Source organism: Equus przewalskii, unplaced genomic scaffold (genome assembly GCF_037783145.1).
Source record: "Equus przewalskii isolate Varuska unplaced genomic scaffold, EquPr2 contig_R1842, whole genome shotgun sequence".
Taxonomy (NCBI): domain Eukaryota; kingdom Metazoa; phylum Chordata; class Mammalia; order Perissodactyla; family Equidae; genus Equus; species Equus przewalskii.
In genome coordinates this window covers 1-26,239 of record NW_027228442.1, presented here as the reverse complement: position 1 = coordinate 26,239, position 26,239 = coordinate 1, and the positions used below count along the sequence as shown (strand labels likewise).

At 36.0% G+C, this 26,239-nt stretch overlaps 1 pseudogene; it reads left to right on the top strand.

Moving 5' to 3' along the window:
• Positions 1 to 23,816: 23,816 nt before the first annotated feature.
• LOC139081374 (olfactory receptor-like protein OLF4) lies at positions 23,817 to 26,235 on the top strand (annotated as a pseudogene).
• Positions 26,236 to 26,239: the final 4 nt, after the last annotated feature.

Here is a 26,239-nt window from a genome sequence, read left to right as displayed (position 1 = left end):
GAATATTATTCAACCATGAGAAAGAATGAAATTCTACCATTTGTGACAATATGGATGCAACTAGAGAGCATTATGCTAAGGGAAATAAGTTAAAGAAAGACAGTTTCCATATGATATCGCTTATATGTAAAATCTAAAAAGCCCGAAACCACAGAAACAGAGTAGAATGATGCTGAACAGGGGGCAAATGGGGAGATATTGGTCAAAGGGTACAAACGTCCAGTCATTAGATGAATAAGTTCTGGGGATAATGTACAACATGATGAAACTGGTGAACAACACCATATTATATACTTAAAGTTTGCTAAGAGAAAAGATCTTAAATGTTCTTACCACACACACACAAATGATTAAAACATGAGATGATGGAGGGGTTAACTAACCCTATTGTGGTAATCATTTTATAATGCATGCATGTATCAAATCATTATGTTTTACATTTTAAATTTACACAAAGTTACTTGTCAATTATGTCTCAATAAGGCTCTAAAAAATAAAGTTCAGAGGCAAGGTAAAAAAATATATACTATGAAACATATAGTAAATGCTGTATTTTATGGACCAAGTTTTATTTTTTAACATGCTATTTAGTACTATCATGAAGACAGTAAAATTGCCTTAAATGTAATGGAACCATTGATTTGAAGTTTACTCATAGTGTCAATGATTCTTAGCCAGTCATTTATATTTGCATTAATTTCCCTGAAGCCTTAAGTTAGCATATGCCAGATATTAAATACAAAAATTTCAACCCTCAATGAAACTTTATTGTACTGTATTTTACAGACATGCAAGCTGGCCTGACGCACGCTATTTGCTGAAGGGCAGCATTGAGGACTTCAAGGGTGGCCCAATGAGAAGGGAGCCTTGCCTAGCTTTGTGTCATGTTCTTGATATCAGTCTTTTTGGATCCTGCTAGCATATCAGGCTCCCGTTTTCATAAACAGGATACCTTGTATTTGGCCCTCTCATTCAGAAAGTTGTCTAGCTCCGCACGTCTGATATGAAGGCTAAGTCTTTCCTCTGACATGAGAAGTAAGAAGCACTTGGTGGACGCATGCTACAGCATGATGAAGCTTGAGGACATTTTACTAAGTGAGACAAGGCAGTCACAAAGGGACTCGTACTGTATAACCCCACTTATACGAGGTACTTAAAGGAGCTAAATTTATAGAAACAGGAAGTAAATGGTGGTTGCTAGGGATCAGGAGGAGAGGGTAATTGGCTGCTAATGTTTAGTGGGTGTGATTTCAGTTTGCCAGATGAAATGAAGTCTGGAGATGGATCGCGGTGATGGTGGCACAACAATATGAATGTAGTTAATGCCACTGAGCTGTACAATTGAAAATGGTTAAAATGGTAAATTTTATTTTATATGTATTTAATCACTATGATAAAATATAATAATATAAAAATGATCTCCATGATTTCCCATCCTCCTTTCAAGAAAGGCTTCATACATTTGATTTTTTAAATTTAGAATTCTCACAAATAAATCATGACTACAAGGGGCACATTGTTATCTATAGAGACACATTCATTCTGTATTTAAAAATACCACTAAAGGTCTTTTATCTCCCTAAAGAAAATAATCAAATAATATCCAAGTTTCAGACAAAATATATAACATTCTTTTTAAAATCCTGACAACATAATTTTGAATATTTTAGAATATATTTTCCTTCATCTGAGCTTTATTTTTCTTCCTTGCTTCCAAATATCAATTTTCCTTTGTTTTATTTCCTTCATTCATATAATAAATAAATTTCAGTTTTTAATTTCCCACTTCAAAATTTTTGTTAGGGAGATTAATAGATGTAGTGATTTTTTTATGAAACATTAAATAAAAAATTAAATTAAATTAAATTAAACCCAGACACATAAATTTAATTGTGTAGGCCGTGTTCATTAGAATTCTAACGTGGGCATTTAGATCAATTGAATAGTAAGATTTTTTTTCCCCAAGAGAACTGATCTCAGGACTATAAGTCTCTGTTGAACCTCTCCTAGTTTAATTGGTGGGTTGGGATCATAGTCCCTGTGATGTTACCTGTAAAAATTAGCTATACCCTAAATCTAGGCACCATTGGTGGTGTCATGTTTCCCATTGTCTTTGTGATCCTTGTATCCTTATGTCGGTGTCTGCACAATTAAGGAAGTAGTCATCTTTCATTCTTTATAGGTTCACTGTGGCAGACACAGACCTTTACCAGGCATCCCAACCTAGTGTTCTAGCCAGGCTAGCTTGTAGTATACAGTGGGAGGTAGAGGATTCTTCCAGTCTCTGATTGGGCAAGTCCGAGGCCTGGACTTGTGTTCAGTTAGGACCTCTGCCTGAGCTCTAGCTGGGCAGATCAGCTGGCTGGGCTCTGTGATCTGGCGGTTCCTCTAGCTGACTTCCTCAGTCATTCGGGGCCTCTGACTAGGCTACCTGAATGGACGGGGCCACTGGCTGTTCTCCATAGTCAGGTGGGTTCTCTGCTGGGCTCTGCAGTAGGGCATAGCGGCCGGCTGGGCTTCACATTCTGGCAGGGTCACTGCCCTGGCTCCCAAGGATGCATGCTGTGATTCCTGCTGAGCAGGTGCCACTGGCAAGATTCTGCAAATGGATGTGGCTGCAGGCTGAGCTCTCTGGCAAGGCAGTGTTGCTGGCTGAATTCCATGATCATGCAGGGCCACAGCCTGGGCTCTGCAGTTACCTCTGGTTAGTTGGTGCCACGGGCTGTAGTCCCTGGTCAGGCGGTCCACTGGCTGTACTCTGTTTTCAGCAAGGCTGCAGACTGGACTCCATGATCAGGTGGGTCCACTGGTTGTGCTTAGTTGGGCAGGGGCACCAACTGGAGTCCCAGGTAGGATGGGACCTCAGATATGCTCCACGTTTGTGTGAGGCTAAAGGCTGTGATATGAGTCTGAGCAGGGTTGCTGTCTCTGCTCTGCAGCCAGCTGGGGTCACAGGCTTGGCTCCTTGGGTGAAGTGGACCACTGGCTAGAGGTCTTAGCCTGACAGAACTGCTGGTTGTACTCACTGGCCATACAGTGTTGCAGTTTGTCTCCACGGATGGAGAAAGCTTCTGGTCAGATAGCACTGCTGGCAGGGACATAGTGTTACCACCAAGATCTGTGACTGGTTGGTGAGCCTTGTCCCCATTATTTTGCTCTAGGCTGACCCTAGGTGGTCTAGCCCTGCCAGTTCACCTCTCTTCACCATGGCTTGAGAAAGAAGTAGGCCTCCTGAGGAGCGCCCCACAATTCTAGGGGAGCTGAATGTCTGCCTTGGGCTCTCTGTTCCCCACTGGAGAAATCACAGGTGATGGGAATTCCTCTCGGTGTAGTTCGTTGCTGGCCTGGAAGAAGGTAATACATTTAAAGTGAAACCACTCCTCTGACTCTTCTGTCTAATGTCAGTTATTTCAGCTTTTGTGCTCCTGAAGTGGGTACTTCAGCCTCACTCCGGGTTTTGGATTTTTCACAAAAGTGTTATTGTCTGTGAATAGTTGCTAATCTGTATATTTGTGAGGGAAGCTAAAGCCAGGGATCAACTATTCCACCATCTTGTTGATGTCACTTCTAAATCTTCAGTGTATTCCTTAGGGAAACATTTATTTTAAACATCTACATTGTGGCAGGCCATGTATTAGGCAATGGGGAGACACCTGAGATAAAAGTCAGTAAAATATCATAACTCCTGGATTTACGTTCTACTGTGGAGAATTGATAATAAACAAATCATGGTAAAAAATGTCATGAGTGGTTGCTCTCAATAAAAATAAAACAAGGTAAGGGACACATGACTATTTCACATTGATTTGTCACAGAAGTCTTCTTTCATAATCAAATAGTGACCTGAGTAACTGAAGAAATAACCCACAACTTTTTTGGAGGAAGAGATTGCCAGGCAGAGAAAATAGTAATCTTTTTCCTTTAGTGAGTATGCTAAACCCAAAGATATTTGTTGATATGTCTAATAAGTCTATCTTGTGTTATCTTGCGTTTTATATTATTTTATATTCTCTGCATCTTTTTATTTTAAAAAGTCTTTCATTATGTGGTCTACTTATTTTTTTCCCATTTAACAAGATTTGTGTATTTGTTCAATTATCTTTTCATGATACTTTTATAGGGTATAAAAGATACTTTATAAATAGTGAAATATTCTTTATCTTCTTTCTCTTTATACAGTCAATTGGTTCCCTAACATGAGCAAGGATAAAATACCTTCTAAAATATTTCTCTCTTCTTTCCTTTATCATACAACCTTAGTCAATATATCTTAGTGTTATTATGATATATTCATGCTTCATCTTTCACTACTTGATTTATTAACTTTAAATATTATTTTACAGCCACATACAAACCATGAATCAACTATTCAATTTAAGCTCCATCATTTTCTTCAAATTCTCTCCTAACTGAAGTCAATTCCCATTTGACATATTTCTGTTGTCTGACCATCACCTCTTCTTGACTGGTCATCAAATGTCTGGTTTCTTAATTTCTACCTCATGGTGTTCTCTCATTGCTGAAATTGTTTTGTGAAGAGTTTTGTTGCTGTAAATCAACTTTGAACATTGGATCATGGTTTAGATCTGCTTTATGGCAACAATTTTCAGTTCAATTTATTTATTCTGATATGAAGTTTGCTAATTATTTTTTATTTTCTCTTTAGTATTTTTTTGAAGGACACTGCATTTTCATATGTTATTATTTCATATAATTTGCTTTTCCACTTATTACCAGGAAGATTCCATGGGGTTGCAGACATTGGGAGATCTTTCCTGGTTTCTCAGGCTCTGTTGCTTTGTTCTATGCATTCCTGCAGGTTTCTCAATGTCTGACTTCTTGTCACCTCCTCATTCCTGGCCATGACTGGGATGGCAATCCCTCAGGTTAGACCATGCTGCACTGTTGGCTCTACCACCTCCTCCCCTGGCTCTTTCCAAACCTGTCTCTTTCCTTGTCCTCTGATTGCTCCCTGCCCCCTTGTCTATCAGACATGTGCACAGCAATCCACACTGATGGGAGAATGCTCTCCTTATAGAAGAAGGAATTTTCTGATATTTGGGGGGTCTTACCAGTGACCTTTAATGCCATGCTACTTTCTTCCAAGGCCTCTTGATACCATTCTAGGTTTTCTGTACCAATTCTGATGAGTCTCAGTACCTTTGTTCTCCACTACATGTAAATTTTAGTTAGTGTGTTTTCTTCATCTCCTAATTACAGAGAAGGTACCATTTGTGGTTTCTTTTGTTATTCATTTTCCTGGATGTTTATTATATATTTTAAGAATAAAAGTAGCAATATTAACATTAAAAGACTAGCTAAAGGTGTATACCAGCACCCAGAACTTCCTTATTTATATTTGAAAAGTTTTGCTCTGTTTGCCTCTGTGGAGAAGATGATTGGAATAAGGATGCACAGGATTTTCAGTTGTGGGACTCTGTCAGAGGTCCAGGTAGTACATGATGGTGACTGGGACAAGGAAGTGGTGGAGAAGGTGATGAGGGGACATTGGCAGATACACACACATCCAAACACACACACACCCATACACATATATTTATATGCGGAAATTTTTTCTCAGTACATTAGTTAGCATGTACATTCATCATTTAGCCTGCAAATTCGTTTTTCCACTGTTCTTTTGTTAGCAAAACTAACAATTAATTCCATAAGGCATGAACAAAGTGCTTGTAGAACCAAACATTATTTTCCTCTTTCCTCTTCATTATTCCAGTTCAAATAGAAACGCCTTTTTTGTGATTCTTGATCACAGAGGGATTTTGTACTATTTTATTTCTACCTTATCTTAAGGAAAGAAATTTTTAAATTCTACAGCTTCTGAACTTAGAGAAATTATATATTGCTGTAATAAGCCATTATCTCATAAATATTATGTATATATAATAAAGTATATGTAATAAATAATATATTTTCCTACAGTATTACAAGCCGCAAGGAATCAATATCAAGACCTACATAGGCTTACCATTTCAAGATCTTCATCTTGATTAATGAAGATGCATACATGAAAAAAATATATATTTTTTTCTCTGCTTTTGGGAGTGCCAATGTTATGATGGGTTTCACTTTGTGGTCCACACCCTGCTCCTTTGCATGGGAATTTACGTGTTTGCTATTGATGATGATGCATATCAGATGTTTTGCCTTTGACGTCCAGTGACCAGATATGGCTGAGTGTTTGTAAGTCTTCTCTTTTGCATCTTGTTTTCATTTATTTTGACTTAGATTCTGATGTGATTTTATGTACACACACTCATAGATATGGGATAATATATACATGTATTTCATTTTATACAGTCTGCATCTTATTTTGTTTTTATGCTTGGCAATATCACCTCAGTAGTAGTTTTTAAATTTTAGAAAAGATATTTGATAATATTTTGAAATAAAGTACTTACATAAAAAGGAAAAGAGGTCAGTTGCGTTTCTGAATAAATAGACCATTATAATATGCAAATACATCAATTTAAAAATGGACAAAATAAAAGAACAGGTAAAGCAAAATTTAATAAATGCAAATAAACAAATAATTTCAACCTACAAATAAATGTTAAAATAAGATTTTCACAAATTACATGAGGGCTTAAAAATAATAAAATTGAATTTATTCATGATGAGTTGACATGAGTAGCTTTCAAACACTCCACAAAGAGCATTGCACTACATCTGTACTATTTGCAAACTATAATCATTTCATGTATTTCAGCAACTAATTCGATTTCTAGGAAACGCTAAAGTAAATCAAAGTACGAGCAACTGCAAGCAAATTTGTTGCATTATCAATCATAGTAATAAACTATGACCAAGTTTAATGGCATAATAAAACAATTGTTAAGTGACATTAGCAACAAAATGAAAATGCATGCAGTCTTTGAAAATAAGATTTTTTTTTTCATTTTTTAAAGCTTTTGACGTAGGATAATCCAGAAAAACTAGATTAAGTTTATATACTAAACAAGTATACACAGTATATAGTAAGGTATCAAAAATTTTAAAAATAGATCTTTATTTAAGAAATTGTATAGTATAATTTGATGAACGTATTTCAACATTTGGATTTTAAAGGACAAGGTATGAAGCTTTTGTTTCAAGTGGAATTACCTACATAAGAGAAAACCAAGATAAACTACTTTTCTAACTCAGCCCTAAAAACTTGTAAGTTAAACTACAATAATAAAGAAATATGAAAAATAACTGAAAAGGAGATAAGTGAAGAGAAGGAGGTGGGAACTGAAGGAGAAATGTGTCTGTGAGATTGCTTCTCAGCCTTAAGTTAAAAATGTCAGCAGCTCAAATTCTGCTTGAAGCTAATGCCAGGATCCAAAGCAATGAGTGGTCATCAGATTGATGCTAAATTGATTCTGATCTGCTCTCTGTCCTCTCTCTTCAAGACCATCTCTTCAGCAGTTCACTTCTCTGCCACATCACTTCAATCTCCTCTCCATGCATGAGATATACTATCACTAACAACATCTAGTCTATATTTCTCTGCAGATATCTAAGTGCTATTTTTCCTAATGCTCCCTCCATATTTGTCTGCCATTGTAGAATTTAAAAGTACATGACGGCAGGCTCTTCTAAGAGTATAAAACCAAAACTGGTAGAATAGAGCCTTATAAATGAATATCAGTAAACCTAGAAATGTCTTTAGTAGAGGAAGAGTGAGGGGCAGATGAGAATACCCTCTCGGATGATGGATGGAAACAAGAGGGCATTGTGATGATGTTTGCTTTAGAGTTGTTCCCATTAGAAAGAGTAAAATCTGTTTCAAGGAAAGAGAAAGGAGAGACCTTTCCTCTCAAAGGATGTACATTGAAGGGAGTGCTATCAGTCTTTAAAACATAGCTGAAAGTTATAAAAGGAAGATAATCATATTGGAAACAATCTCAGCTCACCAATGATCACCTCATCATTTTCTTTCTCTAGAATATTAATCCGTTTATGAATTGAAGTCTGCAGGAAAATGGAGGTAAACAACAACAGTTCTGAAGAGGGATTTCTTTTCCTGGGATTTTCAGATCAGTCCCAGCTAAAGAGGATCCTTTTTGTCTTAATTTTGCTCTTTGACGCTTTGAAGCGTCTGGGGAAGATTGCCATCATTTTGGTGTCTTGCTTGCACCCAAAACTCCACTCTTTGATGTACTTTGTCCTCAGTAACCTTTTGTGTGTGGACATTTCTTGCACCATCAGTGTTGCCCACCATTGCTGCTTATCATGAATAAGAAAGAGAAGATCATGAGCTATGCTGTATGTGTGGCCCAGCTCTATGGGGCCATGAGGTTGGGTTCTACTGAGTATATTCTCCTGGCAGTCATGTTATATGACTGCTATGCTGCTGTCTGCTGTCCTGTGCACTACGCAATCATTATGCAGCCTCAGTTCTGTGCATCCATGGCCAGCATAGTACAGTGGCCTCATCACCTCTCTAATTCAGTGCTCCATTACTGTGCAACTGCCTCTTTGTGGTCATTACAAACTGAACCACGTTTGTGTGAGGTGCAAGTGCTCAGCAGACTGGCCCATGTGGACACAAATTTCAATGAGGTAGGACTCTTTATGGCCAATGTGATCTTTTAAATTGTTCCTGTGTCACCCATCTTTGCCTCCTATGGTTTTATAGCCCAAGCTGTGCTGAGGTTCAAATCAGCAGCACGGTGCTTAAAAGCCTTCGGGACTTGTTTCTCCCACCTGATTGCGGTCATCATTTTCTATGAGACCATTATCTATATATACCTTCAGTCAGTCAAATGTACATCCAAAAACCAGGAAGATTTTGTCTCTCTTTTCTACACCATAGTAACAGCAATCTCAAACCCCGTTATTTACACTATGAGAAACAAAGATGTGAAAGGGCCTTGAGGACACCGGTAAAGGGGAATGATCTTGGTTCAGAAAAGATATCAGCTGTAGGTACAACCTTAGTAGGCTATTCTTAGCTCATAGACAGTTGTTCAAAGTATTATTATCTCGTACAACGCCATAAGGAGAAGTAAAAGACATAGATCTCTATAAGAAGCTAACATACTCAAGCCACAACAGTGTTTCTTTTGTCCCAAACACCCTTCTCATGAATTCAAAGACTCTATGCTCTATCTACAGAAAGCTCTTTGCTCTTCCTCAACTGCACCATCAAATTTTATGCAGAGATTATTTAACCCTGGAGTACTAGTCTGTCAGGTAAACCTCTAATTACTCCTAAAAGCTCAACTGAAATGTTACCTGCACTCTCCAGCTGTCTTGAAACACCATCCATCTCACCCTCTGGGAAAAGTTAATTGTTTCATAATATATGTCCCCATCAAACACGAAATGTACTCTATCTCTACATTATCACACGTATTTTTTAATATATATATATGTGTGTGTGTGTGTATATAAAATAAACATTGAAGTAATATATGACCATTTTCCTACAACGTCAGTTTAAACAACAGAATGGACAAGTCTCGCTATATTAGCTCATTTACGTTAGCAGAAATACAAATATAATTCAAAAATATAATACACTGATTACATTTGTGGGACAATATGACATTAAATTAATAAAAGTAATCAAATAATAAGCTTTCATTAAGCAGACCAATCCATGCATGATTCAGCCTCATTCCCTTTTCTTTAAAGTGTTTCGAATTTGAGCGAAAGTGAAAGAGCATGTATTTCATTCTCTCTGTCTCTCTCTCTCTCCAAAGAGGGTGAACTTCATCAGTTTGCCTATCTCAAGTATTTTAAGAGAATTGCGCAAGGAGAGAACAAGTGATTTAATCTAAAATCTTAATTTTATCCCCATCTTTCATTATGATATCCACAGGGAAAGAAGAGGCACAAGAACAAAAAGTAAAATTGGTACAGTATCTCTGTGGGCCGTCGTGTGATTTAGACTTATGATGGCAGAAAAGAAAACTGATGTTTATCTAAATATCATCTTTGTACCAGAATATTGATATCAGTCTACAAAATAAAGTTTGGACCTGTCTCTACTGCCAAAGTTTAAACCGATTGCAAAATGAGTGCACACATGAGAAAATCACTTCAGGCGAACTTTCTGAATGAATCAGGGATGCCTCTCCAAACATACCCCTGTCCAATTTGCTTAAACATCTTTACAGAAACTAAAATGATGAATATTCAATTTAATACAAAGAAGATGCATAGAAGTCTGGTTGAATTTGTCTTCCAGAATTTTGTTATGAGAATTCCCCCCTCAGTAAGGGAAGGAAGAGTTTGGAATGAAATAGAACATGGTTAGGAATACAAGCTCTCAGTTACAGCCCTGGAGGAGAGAAGCAGCTCAGCAGGAAACCTCACAGGATAGATTCATCACTTCTTCATGCTCAAAAGCAAGACACAGAAAAGAATATATATGTGTTGGAATCTAAATCAATTTAAATTAAATACAGCCTCTATGACACAAAATATCACATTTAATAAAACAAACAGCTAAAAACACAAAGAATGTCAGATAGGAAGTAAAGGAAGCAGTACAGTATGCAGAAAAAACTACTATGAAAAAACAAAATTAAAACTCACTTAAAGGTAATATGAAAAAGAATTTCCCCTGGAAAAAAAATGAAATTTTTACCATACACAACAAATTAAATGTTAACATAATTCAGAAGTACAGATAAAATGAAATAAAGAAGATGAATATGCTTATTATCTACAAGAAAGAGATAATAGGCATTTTCCCAAAAAAATAAACCAGTAAATAAATAATGTAAGAGAAGTGACAAACATATAGAAAGCAAGCTAAACAAAAGAACTTAATCTTAGATGAAAAGGGAAACACGTTTGAAAATATCTTGTTAGTATTTTACTGTGTGTAATAGAGTTTCTCTATAATATATTTTTACGGCCTCTCAATCACAGTGCATATACAATTTCACACTATTTTTTTTTAATTATATCATTGTGAGCATTTGTATTGTGATTGGATAATCTTCAAAAATATCCAGAATTTATAAATTTTTCCCTACAATTAGATTCTTTGCATGCTTATATTTTTTCTTTTCATTAATAACTACATTGAGCACACTTTCACATTTGTAGTCTGTGTTTATTGTTAGGTACTTAAAGTATTTTCAGAAATGCAACTGGTAAGCCAAAAGCAGGGACACATAAGCCAATTTACACACATTACCAATTTGCTTCCCCAAACATTTTTCCATTTTATTCTCCAAAAGAAAAAGATGATCTTGCCTAGATATATAATCATTCAATATTATAAGCATTTTTAAACTATACAATGAAAATGGTGCAACATATATATGGTTCCACCACCTCTCCAAATACCATGAAATGACAGAAATGTGTTTTCTAAAATAATAAAAAAACAAGAAACTGATGCCCTCTATAAATGAGAAATATTGAAAAATTCAAGGAAAAGAGAAAACACAGGGTAAGATCTCGGAAAAGAAAAATTAAAGGAACCCACAGCACAAACTCTAACCCAAATTGTAAGTAAAATAAATGGGAACACTTTGAACCTTGAAGCTCATAGATGCAGACACAGGAATTACAGAGGTTCATTTAGGATGATCTGTGGAAGAGGTGAGGATGACGACTCCCATCCTTAATATGTGCCAAGAAAAGCTGTTTAAGCCCAGGAATGAAACAGAAAGAAAAGGAATCACCATAATGCTCAGCAGAAAAACGATAGTTTGTGCCTCCATATGAGAGAGGGAGGATCAGGTAACAATGGGGTAAGGAAAACAGACACTCTTAGACATAGAAAAGAGAATAAACTGAAAAATTTTCACATATTTAAGGAAAAACAAACTCACGAAAGACAATCTCTAAAATTAAAAGGAAAAAGAAGAAAGAAGGAATGAAGTTAAAAGAAAAAGAATTACTGAATACTGATGAAGGAGTCTCAATAAAGTAAAATAGAAATTTTAAAATAGTTTCAAAAGTAGTGGGAAAGATAAAAGCAACTGAAAATATGTGATTTTTAAAATGTTATTAAATTTGGAAGAAAAAACAGTAATAGGACAATAATAGGATGGACACAGCTGAAAAATAGTTTATTAAATGAGTATAAGGTCTATGCATATGCCCTGAATGTTGTGGAAAAAGGAAAAACAGTATATATATCATAAAAAATATAAATATATATAAATATATACTATTTATAAATATATATTAATAAATATATTTATCCATATGCATTGTTATATATTATATATTAATAGAATGGGATATATATAAAACAAAAAATGGCAAACATGTGGAGGCAGTAGTATGATTGTTAATCATCACCCTCTGTAAACAAAACTAGCAAAAGAAAAATACCCACCAATTTGTATGACTTGTAGTGTTTTCCAAAGTCCGTAGTGTGAACACTCCCACCGTGGTAAATTCAAGTTGCCAGTGTGATGTCACTGATCACAGAGGTGGGAAGGATGCACACAATCTCCTCTCCCTGGCCAGTGCTCTCCTTCTCCAGCACACGGCTGCATGCACAGTGCACCAGATGACTCCTCCAGGACAAACTAAATAAAGAAGATTAGCAGGAGAAAATGATAGAGACTAACTTTCCTGAAATGAGGAAATGTACCTGTCTCCAATATCACAGACATAATCTAGGTAATGGACTGGGTAAATAAATATAAATATTGAAAAATTCCCAACAGTACACATCATATTAATGAACACAAAAACTGTGTTCTCAGAGAAGGAACAAAACATCTATATACAATCTAGATTCATGTGTAATAATTGATTAGCCACACTGGATTCTATAAGATATAACTAGAGTTTTAATAATTCTATACCTATTTAATGTGATAGTAAGTGACAAAGTAAATCAAGTCAATTTGGGGACATGAAAAGCTTCTGAATCATTAGCAAATACCTACCTACTCTAGAATAATTGCTTAAAAGTGTACTATAGTAGAGAAATAATATACTGGTTAATGAAGATGATCTAGTTTATAAGAAACTGTAAACAAGTAAACCTACTAGTCACATCTAAATAACATTTGATATACATTTACAGATGCAATATATTTGTAAAATCTGGAAATAAAATCCTTAAAGAGTCAATATTTAAAAAAAGTGAGGGAAACATGGAAATTCAAGTAAGATAAAATGTATTTCCTTTTGTGTGTGTATTGGAAATCTATGTCTATAGGAAATATAGTTTTAGTACAGATGTTTGCATTATTGTCATGCCAAATAAAATGATAAGTAAAATAGACATTTTTCAAACCAATAAAAAAGGTAATAGTGGATAGGTACTGAAAACTCAGTCACTCAAACAAGAAGAAACATTAAAAAATAAAAAAGAAAGAACAAAGACATAGGCTAAATAAAAATGAAATTAAAACATCTAGAAATAAATATATCTATAACCATGATAAAAATTAGTGGGTTAAATTTGATTACTGAAGATACCAGCAGTCATATTGAGTAAACCAATGTAATCTATACATCATTTATAGAAGACACACTTTAAACTAAATAGCCAAGAAAAGTTTAAGTTAAAGGAATGAAACATGATGTAGCATTCAACAGAATATGTAAAAAACAATATAATGAAATAGAAATGTTTTGGAGGAGAGTTGAATTGGGAAGATTTCTCTAAGAAGGTATTGTTTTTGTACAGACAGAGAGAAAATAATAGACTTGTAAATATTGATAGGGGAAGTAATCCAAGAAGGGGAAGTAGCAATTGCTAGAATTCTGAAACAAAAATATAATATATCTTCCCAAATAGGAGGAGCTGCAATAGCTCTGGAAGCCTAGAAAGTGAGACAGAGAAAGTCAAAGATGTTTAGAGAGGTGGGCTAGGGCAGACACTCCCGGGCTTGGGCCAGAAAAACACATTTCTGTTACAGGGCTGTTAAGAGGATTAAATAAGAAATCTCCTGTAAAGCATCACAACAGGGACAGGTTTTCTGATTCCAAAAGTTTGGCATTTAATGTCAGTTAGAAAAGACTTCTAGTATTTCATCTTTAAAATCCCCCACTATTGTACATTGTATCTTTGCTGATGTAAATTGTGGGTTTACTTTCGTTGCTAATTTTTCTAATGGAATGATCAATCTGTAAGTTGTCTTGACATCATAAAAATTACTAATCTTTTCTCTTTGGGGTGAATTATTTTTTGCTGCTTCATTAGTTATTCTTGTCTCCATGGGAATATAACTGGGGTTGAATTGCTGTCAGAACCAAGGAATCTTCCTCCTCATCCCAATCTCTCAGGGGTCACATGAGCTTACTAGATCTTTTGTTGCCCTCATGTCCATTACTTTCCTCACTCTGTAGGTTCTTTAACAGAAATTATATATATATATATATATATATATATATCTTCAACTACAGCACACAAAATGGGTATACTAAAATGGAGCCCCTTGTGTACATGTCCATGGCAGGCTTATCAACTGGAATTTGAATCCTATTTCTACTTATTTAGGGGAAAGATAATCTGATGTTCACAGCTTATCTTGTATCATTTCTTTCCTAATTATTGTTGCTGGAGGTGAGAAGAGCCTGATCGTAAAATGGCCTGCGGAAGTCATAGTGCACTTTGTGCGCATGTGTGTGTTGTGAATTATGAGCATCTTTAGAGTGGGGATACCTGAGTTGATATACTCCAAAATGTAACTCCCAAAATACAAATGCAAGAATATTAATCAACTGATGAAAATAAAGTGGAGATCTATTTCTAGGCACAAGATTCTTTGAAAACAATATTAATCAAGTGAGAGGAACAACATGTGAAGGAAAGTCTCCTTGTGTCTTGAGTTTCAGCTGTAGCGGGGAGGCCATCTCAGTCCTCAACATCCTCTGACACTATCTCTCATCACTCTCTGTTCAGTACATTCTCCTTACATATTACTACCTTTTGAGCTTTGATTTTCTGAAACAAATGCCTTTCTCAGGGTCTTTGCAGTGGCCAATTCCCCTACAGGGCTTACTTCCCCAGATAACCTCACCTCACTCAACCTCTCCTATTGCAGTCTCTGTTCAAATGTTACCTGCTTGCCAGCTGTGCCTGAACATCCAGTTAAAAATAACACCCAAATCCACCCTTTCTGTACTTGCTCTTTTTCATAGCACCTGTCAATATCTGATGATATGCAATTTTTGTATTTTCTTGTGTTCTTTCTCCATCATAGACTGTAGAGATATTTGTTACTCAGAACTCTATACTCTTTGCATCGGAGATGATCAGTCCTCAATTTATATTCCCCAAAGGCATGACAGAATTTCTCATTAAAAGCATATATGACCACTTTGGGGAAAAGCTGAGGGTAGGATAGGAATTACTAATCAAAGATGGCATGGGAGGTTCCATAAAAAGGAAAAATTCCATGCAAAAATTAAAGATATTAATTTATTGCATATAAAATGTAAATTCTAACATTTGAACTGCGTTAGTAATGCCCATTGGTGTGAAAATTATTCAGGGTATTTTTTCTTTCCTGGTAGTCATGTCTAACACATGGAACCAAGAAATAATACACAAATTTCAGAATTTCTTCTTGAATTTTGAGGAACCAGAATTTCAGTCACTCATTTTATAGATTTTTCCTCTCCAGGTACCTGATCACTGTGTTTGGAAATCTGCACGTTTTCCTGGCTGTCAGCCTAGACTACCACCTCCACACACCCATGTACTTCTTCCTCTCCAACCTCTCCTTTGCAGACATCTATTTCGTCTCTATAACTATCCAAAAGTGGTTGGTGAACATCCAGACCCAGTGAAAAATTATAAGCTATGAAGCCTGCATTGTACAGATGTATTTTTTCATTCTTTTTGCAGTTTCAGACATCTTTCTCTTGACTACAACTGCTTCATGGCCACCTGCCATCCACTGCAACACACAGTCATCATGAACATTTGGCTGCATGGACTGCTCTTCGTTCTGGTTACCTGGATCATGTGCTCTTGAATTCCGTGTTTCACAAGAATGCTGTTGAGACTGTCCTTATGCACAAACTCGGAAATCCCCCACTTTTTCTGTGAACTCAAGCAGATGGACCAACTTGCTTGTTTTGACACCTTTTTTAAATGACAGAGTGCTGTATTTTGCAGCTGTGCTGCTGCATGGTGATCCTTTTCTTCTGAAAGCACGCTTTGTTAAGAAAACTTTTCTAAAAGGGCCAATTGTCCTACAACTGAGGAAGTGCCTATGATTGCAGAGGTCAAAGCCTCCAAGTCAGAAATTGTAATTCTTTGATCAGACATTGAGAGTAGAACTTACTCCTTTTAAGTGTTTCCTTAAGTTTTTTTTTTTTTCAACTTCGCTATTCAAATTAAGTAACTCACTTTATTAAGATTTCTGGTCTCTCTGATATCTACCATTTTTTCCCGTGTTCTTTTCCTACTTCAGAAAATTTATTCCTAACCTTAAGTTATAAATTTATGGAAATATCCATTCACCCAGTAAGACAACATGGATTTTTTTTCTTTTTATTGAAGTAATTTTATTGGGATTATAATGGTTTGTAACATTGTGTAATTTCAGGTGTACATTATTGTTTATCACTTCCTGAATAACTTCATTGTGCTCACCCCAAGTAGTCTAATTTCTATCCATCACCATGCATATGTGCCCCTTTGTCACTTTCGCCCAGCCCCCAACGGTCTTCCCCTTTGGTAACCACTAATCTGTTCTCTTTATCCATGTATTTGTCGTCTTCCACATATGAATGAAATCATGCAGTATTTGTATTTCTCTGTCTGGCTTATTTTGCTTAACATCAGACCCTCCAGATTCATCCATGTTGTTGCAAATGGGACAATTTGGCACCAGGGACCATAAACAGATCTACCCAGTGGGGCAGCCACTCTCCAGGCCAGAGAGAGCATTCATAGGACTGCTGAGCCCTGGAAGAGTGATCGGGTCCTGGGTGGCTGTGGAGAGAGTCCCAGCAGCCTTGAGCCTGGTGGGTAGAGGGAGCTCATTGTTCCCCTGGGGTGCCTACAAGCAGCTCTAGCTCGGGTCCCAGCAAGGAAGCCCCACCTGCCTGCCAAGCACAATGTGGATTTTTAACAACAATTTTTTCTCAAATGACATATATCATACCAAATAATTTTGTTTGTTTGTTTTACTAAAACAACAGTCATGAGTTGCACTCCTGCTATGGAAAAAACTACATTTGGCAACTAAGGTCATTTATAAAATTTTAAAGTAGAAGGAAATCTAAGACCACAGTTTTTCACTTATGCGTACATTAATCCTTTGTATATTACTACCTTAACGGCTCTTCTGAAAATGTAGACATTAACATATAATGTATTTAATATCTGATCATTGGGGTTGTTTTTTTTTTTTTGAGGAAGATTAGCCTGAGCTAACATCTGCTGGCAATACTCCTCTTTTTGCTGAGGAAGACTGGCCCTGAGCTAACATCCATGCCCATCTTCCTCTACTTTATATGTGGGATGCCTACCACAGCATGGCTTGCCAAGTGGTGCCATGTCCACACCTGGGATCGGAACTGGTGTACCCAGGCTGCCAAAGTGGAGCCTTCACACTTAACTGCAGAGCCTCCGGGCTGGCCCCTGATCATTGGGTTTTATTCTCCTTATTAGGAATTTGCTCTCTTATTCAGCTCTCTTATACAGTGTCAACAATGCCAACCATAGTCCCTATGGAAAACTGATCATCAAACATATGTCTGCAGGAGGAGGCTTCATTGAAAGACAAATTTTAATAAATAGATTGACCTATGTGACCTTAGAGTTAGAGTTGACCTTATATATGATGGAGCAAAATTTAAAGTCATACAAAGTATTACTATGCAAAACTATTTCTTTTTCATGCTGTACATCTACTCATTAGAGCATAGAGGATTGGTGTCCATGTGTAAAGGAGTTTAGACATATGAGTGAAGAGTTGATTGTCTTTTTAAAACATTTTTATTCAATTAGCTTCCTGTTTCTGCTAGAAAACTTCCAGTGCCACAGATAAGATGACTCCTTGCATTGCTCTAAACAAAAAATCTTCTGCTTCTAAATGTTTTTCATAATCACTAACGGGGTGGTGAATGATCATTACCATTATCACCCACTATATAGCTCCATTATGCTCAAGAATCTATTTACCTTTATTGTCAAAGAATGACTCAAGAGAGACCTTTAAGTCTTGTCCAATTTTGTGAATCAGGATCACCAGTTTTTCTATACAACTATGCAAGTAGTTTCAACCTCTCTTGGTTACCTAGAGAGAACCCTGATGAAACACTTTTTAAAATAATTGTCTGAAATAACAGACCATGAATGCTGTCTTCAAATATAAGAACCAATGCCAAAGATAAGCAGCAGCTGATTATTATTATAATTGTCCTCACTTCTGTTAGCTTTGATTATTGCATTGGCTAGCCATTGTTGCATGAAATGCCATCCTAAAAGCAAATGAAGGGATTATATGGTAGGCCTCTGAGCTCTGCTGGTCCCCGCATGAGTCTATAGTCAACTGTGAGTCTATCCAGTATGCTTCTAAGGCTCTTCCTTGATGTGTGGCCATGGTGCTCTTCTCACTTGAACCAATATATGATCAGTTTACTCTATTTCTGTATCAGTTTTTATCTTCTGTTTTACCAAGAAAAAAAGAGTATCAAGTGTGAATTGCTTTAATTTACTATTATTATGTCTATATTCATCTAGGACACTCTTCTTTTTCCCAGGTAGAAGAGATATCTCCTACCACTGCTCACTGTGAATCGGCTACCAGTGCTCTAGATTCCTCTTTGATCCATGCACCCTAGATTGTTTACTTATGACTAATTTATTGAAGATAATCACATACTACATCCTGCATATATTTAAAAAGCACACTTTGATGAAAGAAGGCATACAAAAATTACAATAGATGCTGTATGTTTCCATTTGTGTATCACTCATAGAAGTACACAATATACTTTAACGGTATTTTATGCAATTGTTAAAAATTTAATGTCCCTGAGCCTCACCTTCCTTGTTTCTGAAGATAATCTGGGACAGTAAACATAACTTTAGATGTATGTTACAAGATATAAATGAAATATATGTACATATTTTGTTGAGTCTGAAAATATGTTCAAAGATAAAGTTGTATGTGTGTACACACGTGTATGCATTTGTACACATTTATATTTCAAATGAATATATGCACACAAACACAGGTTCATTTCTAGTCATATTTTATGTTGAAAGGAAATGAGAGAAAGTTGGAGAAGATAGAAATGAAAAGAATGAATGTTTGAATTAACACAAAATTAAAAGGATGTAGAAATTTAGACAGAAAGATTTAAAGAAAATGCTATACATAAATTTAAATGATGAATTGTTTTTCATATCTTAATGTCTCAAAGTCATCAAAGACTGAATTACACTTTCTCTTAAGCAAAGGGAAAATCTGCACCAGCTAAAGAGGCTGAATATATCTGAATAGATTCTACATTTCTTCTTCTACTTTAAGTGAGATTATGCAAAACACCTTTGCACAGGAGAAACTAAATGAGTTCATCAAGAAGCTTAATCTCAGTTTCCTAAAAAAAAATGTTATTTGGTAAATGTTTGTATTTAATTCCTAATGTTAATAAAAAATTACCACACTAGTGATTTAAAACAAACACATTTATCCTCTTACAGTTCTGAAGGTCAGAAGTCCGAAATAGGTCTCACTGGGCTAAAATCAAGATGTTTGTCAGAGTATATTCCTTCTGGAGGCTTCAAGGAATACTGTTTACTTTCCTATTCTAACTGAGATTATAGTGCAAAAAGTACAAATATATGTCTTATAACTAACAAATATTTCATATGTGACAGCTCTTAACTTGTGATAAAAGTATGAAATTCCTAATTGTTTTTGGCAAGTGTGTTGAAACATAAGTGTGTAGTGCCCAAGGTTTATATTGAGGAAACTAAAGTTCTCCCTCTTTATGAAGAGAATAGCTATTTTCCACAGATATTAAAGGCTGATTTTCCACCACAAGTCAATATGTTGAAGATTTAAGGCATCTAATCTAGACAGAATCCTCAGTCCCGAATTTGTAGAAAATTTAAAATCAGTGTTGGGATAAGGTGCTGGGAAGTTAGACCTCTGAAATCTGGCAGAGATCATGAGGGGGGACTAATAAAAACTGCATTCACTGGATTCTAACCTGATCTATTAGGAGCATAGAATCTGCAGGAAAACATTTCTTTCTGTCCAGACTAATGTCCCACAGGGAAATCAGTGCTTCGAGCTTTGAGGAACAAGAGTGAAATGTGCCTAATGAGCAGACACAGGGAGTTGTAAATAGCTCCTCTGCTTGTCCCTTCTGCAAGCTTGGGCTGGATGGGAAGTGGTTGTTGTTTTTGGAATCTTAAGTTTGGCTGGGAGACTAATGCTTGACTCCTTCCTGCTGCCTTATGTAGAGACAGAGCTTCAATCTCCATCATCAAACATCCACGAGGAATTTGGACTTCCACTCGGCAAGCTTCTCCTCTGAGTTCCTAACCAGGCGAGTCTGAGAGCCCATTGGGTACTGTTGGAAAAGGCGAGAATCAAAGCAAGCACACACACCTGAGGTCAGTTGAGAGCCACCAGCCTAGGCCAGAGCCAAGACACTGCTACAGTTGTTTGCTCACCTGATTAACGAATTAATCAATTTATTTATCATGCTAAAAATAGAAATGAGTATTGAACTCAGCAATGCATGGGTGATTGTTCACAATTAAGTGATACACCACAATTAGAGAAGGGAAGGAAAGGCATAAAGTGCCTCCAATAGAATAGAACATATCCAAGAAGTTTTGCAGTCAAAGGGTGTAGGAAAATATGGTGTCATGCAAGGAAGGATGTCCAGTGAAGTCAGAGCATCTCCTTTTTTTTTTTTTTAATGGGGCATATTCAACTGTGTCTTCATATTGATGAGAAAGACCCAGACTAATGTGTTACTTGCAAATATTTCCTTGCAACAACAGTTCATAAGACATTCATTTCATAGTATCTTCTTTCCCTCTGGGTATTCACATTAAAAAAAAAAACAACAACGCTTTGACTTGATAAATAAAAAGGGGCATGCTAAATAACTTTACCCTGCAATTATTTCATATGCATGAGCTGAATATACTTGTGGGTTAGTTATTCAACTGTTTTCTCTATTCTAAATTGTACAAGTACTTTATACATTTGTGAAATGAGGTCAGAGTGATTTTATACTTGTTTTTGATTGCATTCTTCTAAACAAGGAACTAGAGTTTTTTTCACTAATTTTGTTCTTTGTCATTGAATTATTTTATGTATAGATGAATATGTGGGGAATCATGTTTATTAGTAATGTGGGGTCAAATTTATCACTCAGTCATATTGCGTTCTTTCTATTGCTTTTTTAGATTTTATTTTTCTTCCCGAAAGTATTTAGCTCTCACTTTTATATTCTTCACTTGTGAATATTTGCTATAAACAAAAGTCAAAGTAAATTTTCTTCTGTACACTTAATGCTAATGTCACCCTTTATACATATTACCAACTAGTTTTTACATCCTTTTCATTCCCTCTTGTTCCCTTTGGCCCTTTTTCAGTTAGATCTATTTCTAAGAGTCACATTATCTTTGACCATCAACTGAAAGACATTCGTTTTTACACTTGATTAAAGGTTAACTTCAACTTCCATAACTATATTTGAATCCACATATCTTTATATAAGAAGAAATTATAACTTAGATACTGTTCTTTGCAAAGTTTAAAAGCCATTCTATTTTATTCTTTTACTTCCACGTCTTTGGAAATTTAATCTGGAATTACTAACCCATGTTGATATTAGTAAATTATTATTATTTTATGTTTATATATGTTAGTTTTAGATTCTTATTCAATTTTGCCTCATACAGCTGTTTTGAAACCACTACACTTAACCTAATTTTATTCCTCTTGACAATATTTATTCCATAAGTTCTTAGTTTCTTTTAAAATTATCTTTCTATGCTATGCACACATACATATTCATACTCTTTTAACAAAATCATGAGTAGCATCTTGTGCCCATAATAAATCCTCTTTATGTCTTAGTGAAATCTTGTTTTCTGTGTCCACTCTTCCTTCTTACTCATTAATAGCTCATGGGCCTATATCCAATAATTAGTGCAAAGCCAATTAATTATTTAAATGTCTGCAAAATGTTATGGCTGTGCTATTCACACTTACATATTCTCTCTCAATACATTACTATTATAACAATTGTACAAAAGTATTTTGAGATTGTTATATTAAAACTCTGCTTCTCCACCAGAGGCAATATTGTTCCCCCAAAGACAGGAACATCCAGAGGACACTGAGGAACAGGCAAAGACATATTTGGCGTCACATGAGGGGCTGTCAGTAGAGGCTGAGGATGCATCCTCAGCATCCTACAATGCACGGGACAGACCCCACAACAAAGAATGACCTAGCCCAGAATGTAAATAGTGCCAAGAGTGAGAAATCATGAGTTAAAAAAAATCTATATTTTGATACTTATAGCTGTCTTCAGGTTGTTTTCCCAACATGTAACACTTCACACTTTTGCCAGCAAAATTAGAGAATTCTATTTTGCTACCTGTTTAGAAATTCCAACTCCAATCAATGTGAGAGATCTTTAAAACTTGAGGACCTCACAGGTTGAGGAATGTGAAAGAGATTTCTTGTTTTTTTTGAGACTATTATTCAATTTAAGCAAATATTCATATACTTGATCCCCATGGTCATTATTATATACCTATTATTATTATATGTCTTTGAGTTATGTTTCTATTATTCTACAGTTAGCAGCATTTCAAATATTTTTGACAGATTATTGTTTATTGATTTTATTTTTTACAGATTATTGTTTTTGGTTGGATTTACTGTCTATAAAAAGTTTTAAATTTTATATAGTTAAAAATCTCTATCTTCTTACTTCAGATTTTCTTGCCTTAATTATGGGTTTGCCTACTTGTAGCTTTTATTTGTAGTTTATTTTACATGTTCACCTATTTTTTATCTACATGTTCCCCTGAAATGTACTATTTCCCTTTATATTGAGGTCTTTAATCCCTCTGATATTTTAAGATGTGTGAGATAGACAGTCACTTCATTTTCTTCTAGACGGACAGCCATTTATGCCAGCTTTTATGAAACAATACACCTTCACTATCTAAACTGAAGTACACCTTGTCATATATTAAATGTCCATATGTACTAAGAAATAATTTCTGATTCATTCAATAAATAATAACAGAGCATCTGCTACATGCCAGAGAGTTCTAAGTACATTTTATGTTGTAGTCTGTTATGTCAAGGGCTTTGCTAAATGAATTATTGATCCATGTTGATATTGTTCAATTACTGTTATTTTATGTCCCATTTCAATTTGTTTTTGATGTCCCATTCTATGTTGTGTAATAGAGTTGTATGAAACAACTCTATTTAACTGGCTTCATTATCTCTGCAAATCCCTTTATTTCATAACTCTTCATTTTCATAAATTTGTTTCTATATAAGTGCACATATATTCATATACCATTTTGACAAACTACAATAGAAAATTCAAGTGGAGGCCTTGCTCATTTGGAACTTACATTAGAAAGGTGAAGTCACAGTACAATGACATAAATGTGTGTATGACATAGGGTCCCAAGGCATAAATCTTACGAAGACAGTTATTCAAAGTCAGAGGATGGATTGGCACGACATGTACAGAATTTCGTAGAGTATAGTCTGAAGAGGCCTTAGCATGTTGTACAAAGGCCAGAATCAGGACTAGAGTATGCCCATTACATTTGTCAAAAAAGAGATTAAAACCTAAAGATCAAGAAAAACAAAGAAAAGATGCACATAAGAAAAGTGCGGTGCCGGCTCCGTGGCCGAGTGGTTAACTTCGCGTGCTCCACTGCGGCAGCCCAGGGTTCGGATCCTGGGCGCGGACATGGCACCGCTCATCAGGCTACGTTGAGGTGGCGTCCTGCATCCCACAACTAGAAGGACCTGCAACTAAGATATACAACTATGTACAGGGGGTTTTTGGAAGATAAAGCAGATTAAAAAAAAAAAGAAGATTGGCAACAGTTGTTAGCTCAGGTGCCAATCTTTAAAAAAAAAAAGAAAAGAAAAGTGCAAGTGACTTGCCTCACCTCCCAAGAGATCATATAAAATCCAGCTGATCAAATAAATATAGAAACAAGTCTTCTACTGCTTCATATATAAAATGTCCAACTTTTGTTTTTCTTTGCATATTTTCATTTGTGAAGTGTTGATTGATTCCCTATCAAACTTCTTTTCTTTGGAGTATTTAATCTGTAAGGTGATTGACACCATACAGATATCACTACTTTTGTCTTCTGGCCAAAAATATGTTTACTCCTTTATCAATTTTCTGGGCATCAAGGAGATCTAACAAGTGTTGGATTGTTGCCAAAACCAAGGATAATTTTTCTTCTTTGTAAATTCTCAGGTACCATCTGAACTATTAGATCTTTTTTACCCCTCATGCCCATCTCTCTCTCTCTCTCTTCTGTCACTGTCTCTCTCCCTCTCTCACATATGTTCCCTCTGTTTATTGAATAGGTTATTTATGTTTCTTTAACTACAGGGCAGAAAATGAGCTTATCCAACCTGGATTCTCAGTTTTATTTCTCCATAGGGGGCTCACTATTGGAATTTCAAATACTGTTTCTACATTATTTAGGGTAATAGTAATTGATGTGGCCAGCTTAAGTTATATGTACTTCTAGCTTATTATTGGGGCTGCAGGTGAAAAAGTCATGGTAAGAACACAGTCCAGGAAACATTGATCTGACATGTATGTGTGTGCCTTGTGGAATGTGAGCCATTATCAGAACAGGGGTACAGTCTCACATATTCCAAGGTGACACTTACAATGCAGAGGCCAGAACTCAACAGATGGTGTTAAGGAGGGGATCTATTTCAATTTACAGGATGACTTTGCAACCAGATTTATAAAGCACATGAGGATATACAGTGTGGATGAGTGAGTCCTTTTGTCTTGAAGTTTAACCATCACAGAGGCCACCTGTCTCTTCAAAATTGTATGAAACCATCTCTATCACATTTTCTTTATTATTCCCCTTATCAGACTTGCTTCCTCTTTTTGATAAATAAATGAAGTTGTATAATCCTCAGGGCCTTTGCAGTAGTTGTTCCCTCTGCCAGGCACACACTTCCCCAGGTATGCTCTTGGCTCCTGCCTTCTCTTCCTTGAGTTCTCTGTTCAAAAGTCACCTTATTTACTGGTGTTTACTGAACACCAATGAAAAAATAAAACTCCTACCTATTCTCTACTTTATACTGGCTTTTCTTTTCTTCACAGTACTTGTCATCATCTGGTGTATTATATACTATTTTTATTTGTTTTTATTATTTCACCATCATTAGATTGTGGTGGCTTCTGTCTTTCAGCACTCTATACTCATTGCCTGTAAAGTGCTTGGAACATGTTCAAAACTTAATAGATATTTCTCAAATGCATGAAAGGTATACTCAGTAAAACAGTATAATGCATGAGCTCTTGGGGAAAATACTGAGAATGGGTCAAAAATGCCTAATCAGAGATTAACAGGGAATCACTTAAAGAGAACAAATCCATGCATAAAATACTGACATTAATTTTTTAAATGCAAAATACAGAAATCGTAGCATTCCAACTATGGGAGTAATACCATTTGTGTGAAATATGTAATGTCATTTTCCTCTTTCCTGGTAGTCAATCCAGCCACATGGAACCAGGCAATGAAACAGGGATTTCAGGATTTCTTCTTCTGGGATTTTCAGAGGAATTAGAATTGCAGTCCTTCACATTTGGGCTTTTTCTCTCCATGTATCTGATCACTGTGCTTGGAAACCTGCTCATCATCTTGGCTGTCAGCTCTGACTCCCACCTCCACACACCCATGTACTTCTTTCTTTCCAACTTGTCATTTGTAGACATCTGTTTACCTCCACCACCATCCCAAAGATGTTGGTGAACATCCAGATGCAGAGCAAAGTCATAACCTATGCAGGTTGCATCACCCAGCTGTACTTTTTTGTAATCTTCTCGGGGCTGGGCATCTATCTCCTGGCCGTGATGGCCTATGATCGATTTGTGGCCATCTGTCACCCCCAGTACTACATGGTCAGCATGAACCATCAGCTCTGTTGAATCTTGCTTCTAGTGTCTTGGATCACAAGTGTCTTGCATTCTTTCTTACAAACCTCAATGGTGTTGCAGCTCTCATTCTGTACACATGTGGAAATCCCCCACTTTTTCTGTGAACTCAATCAGA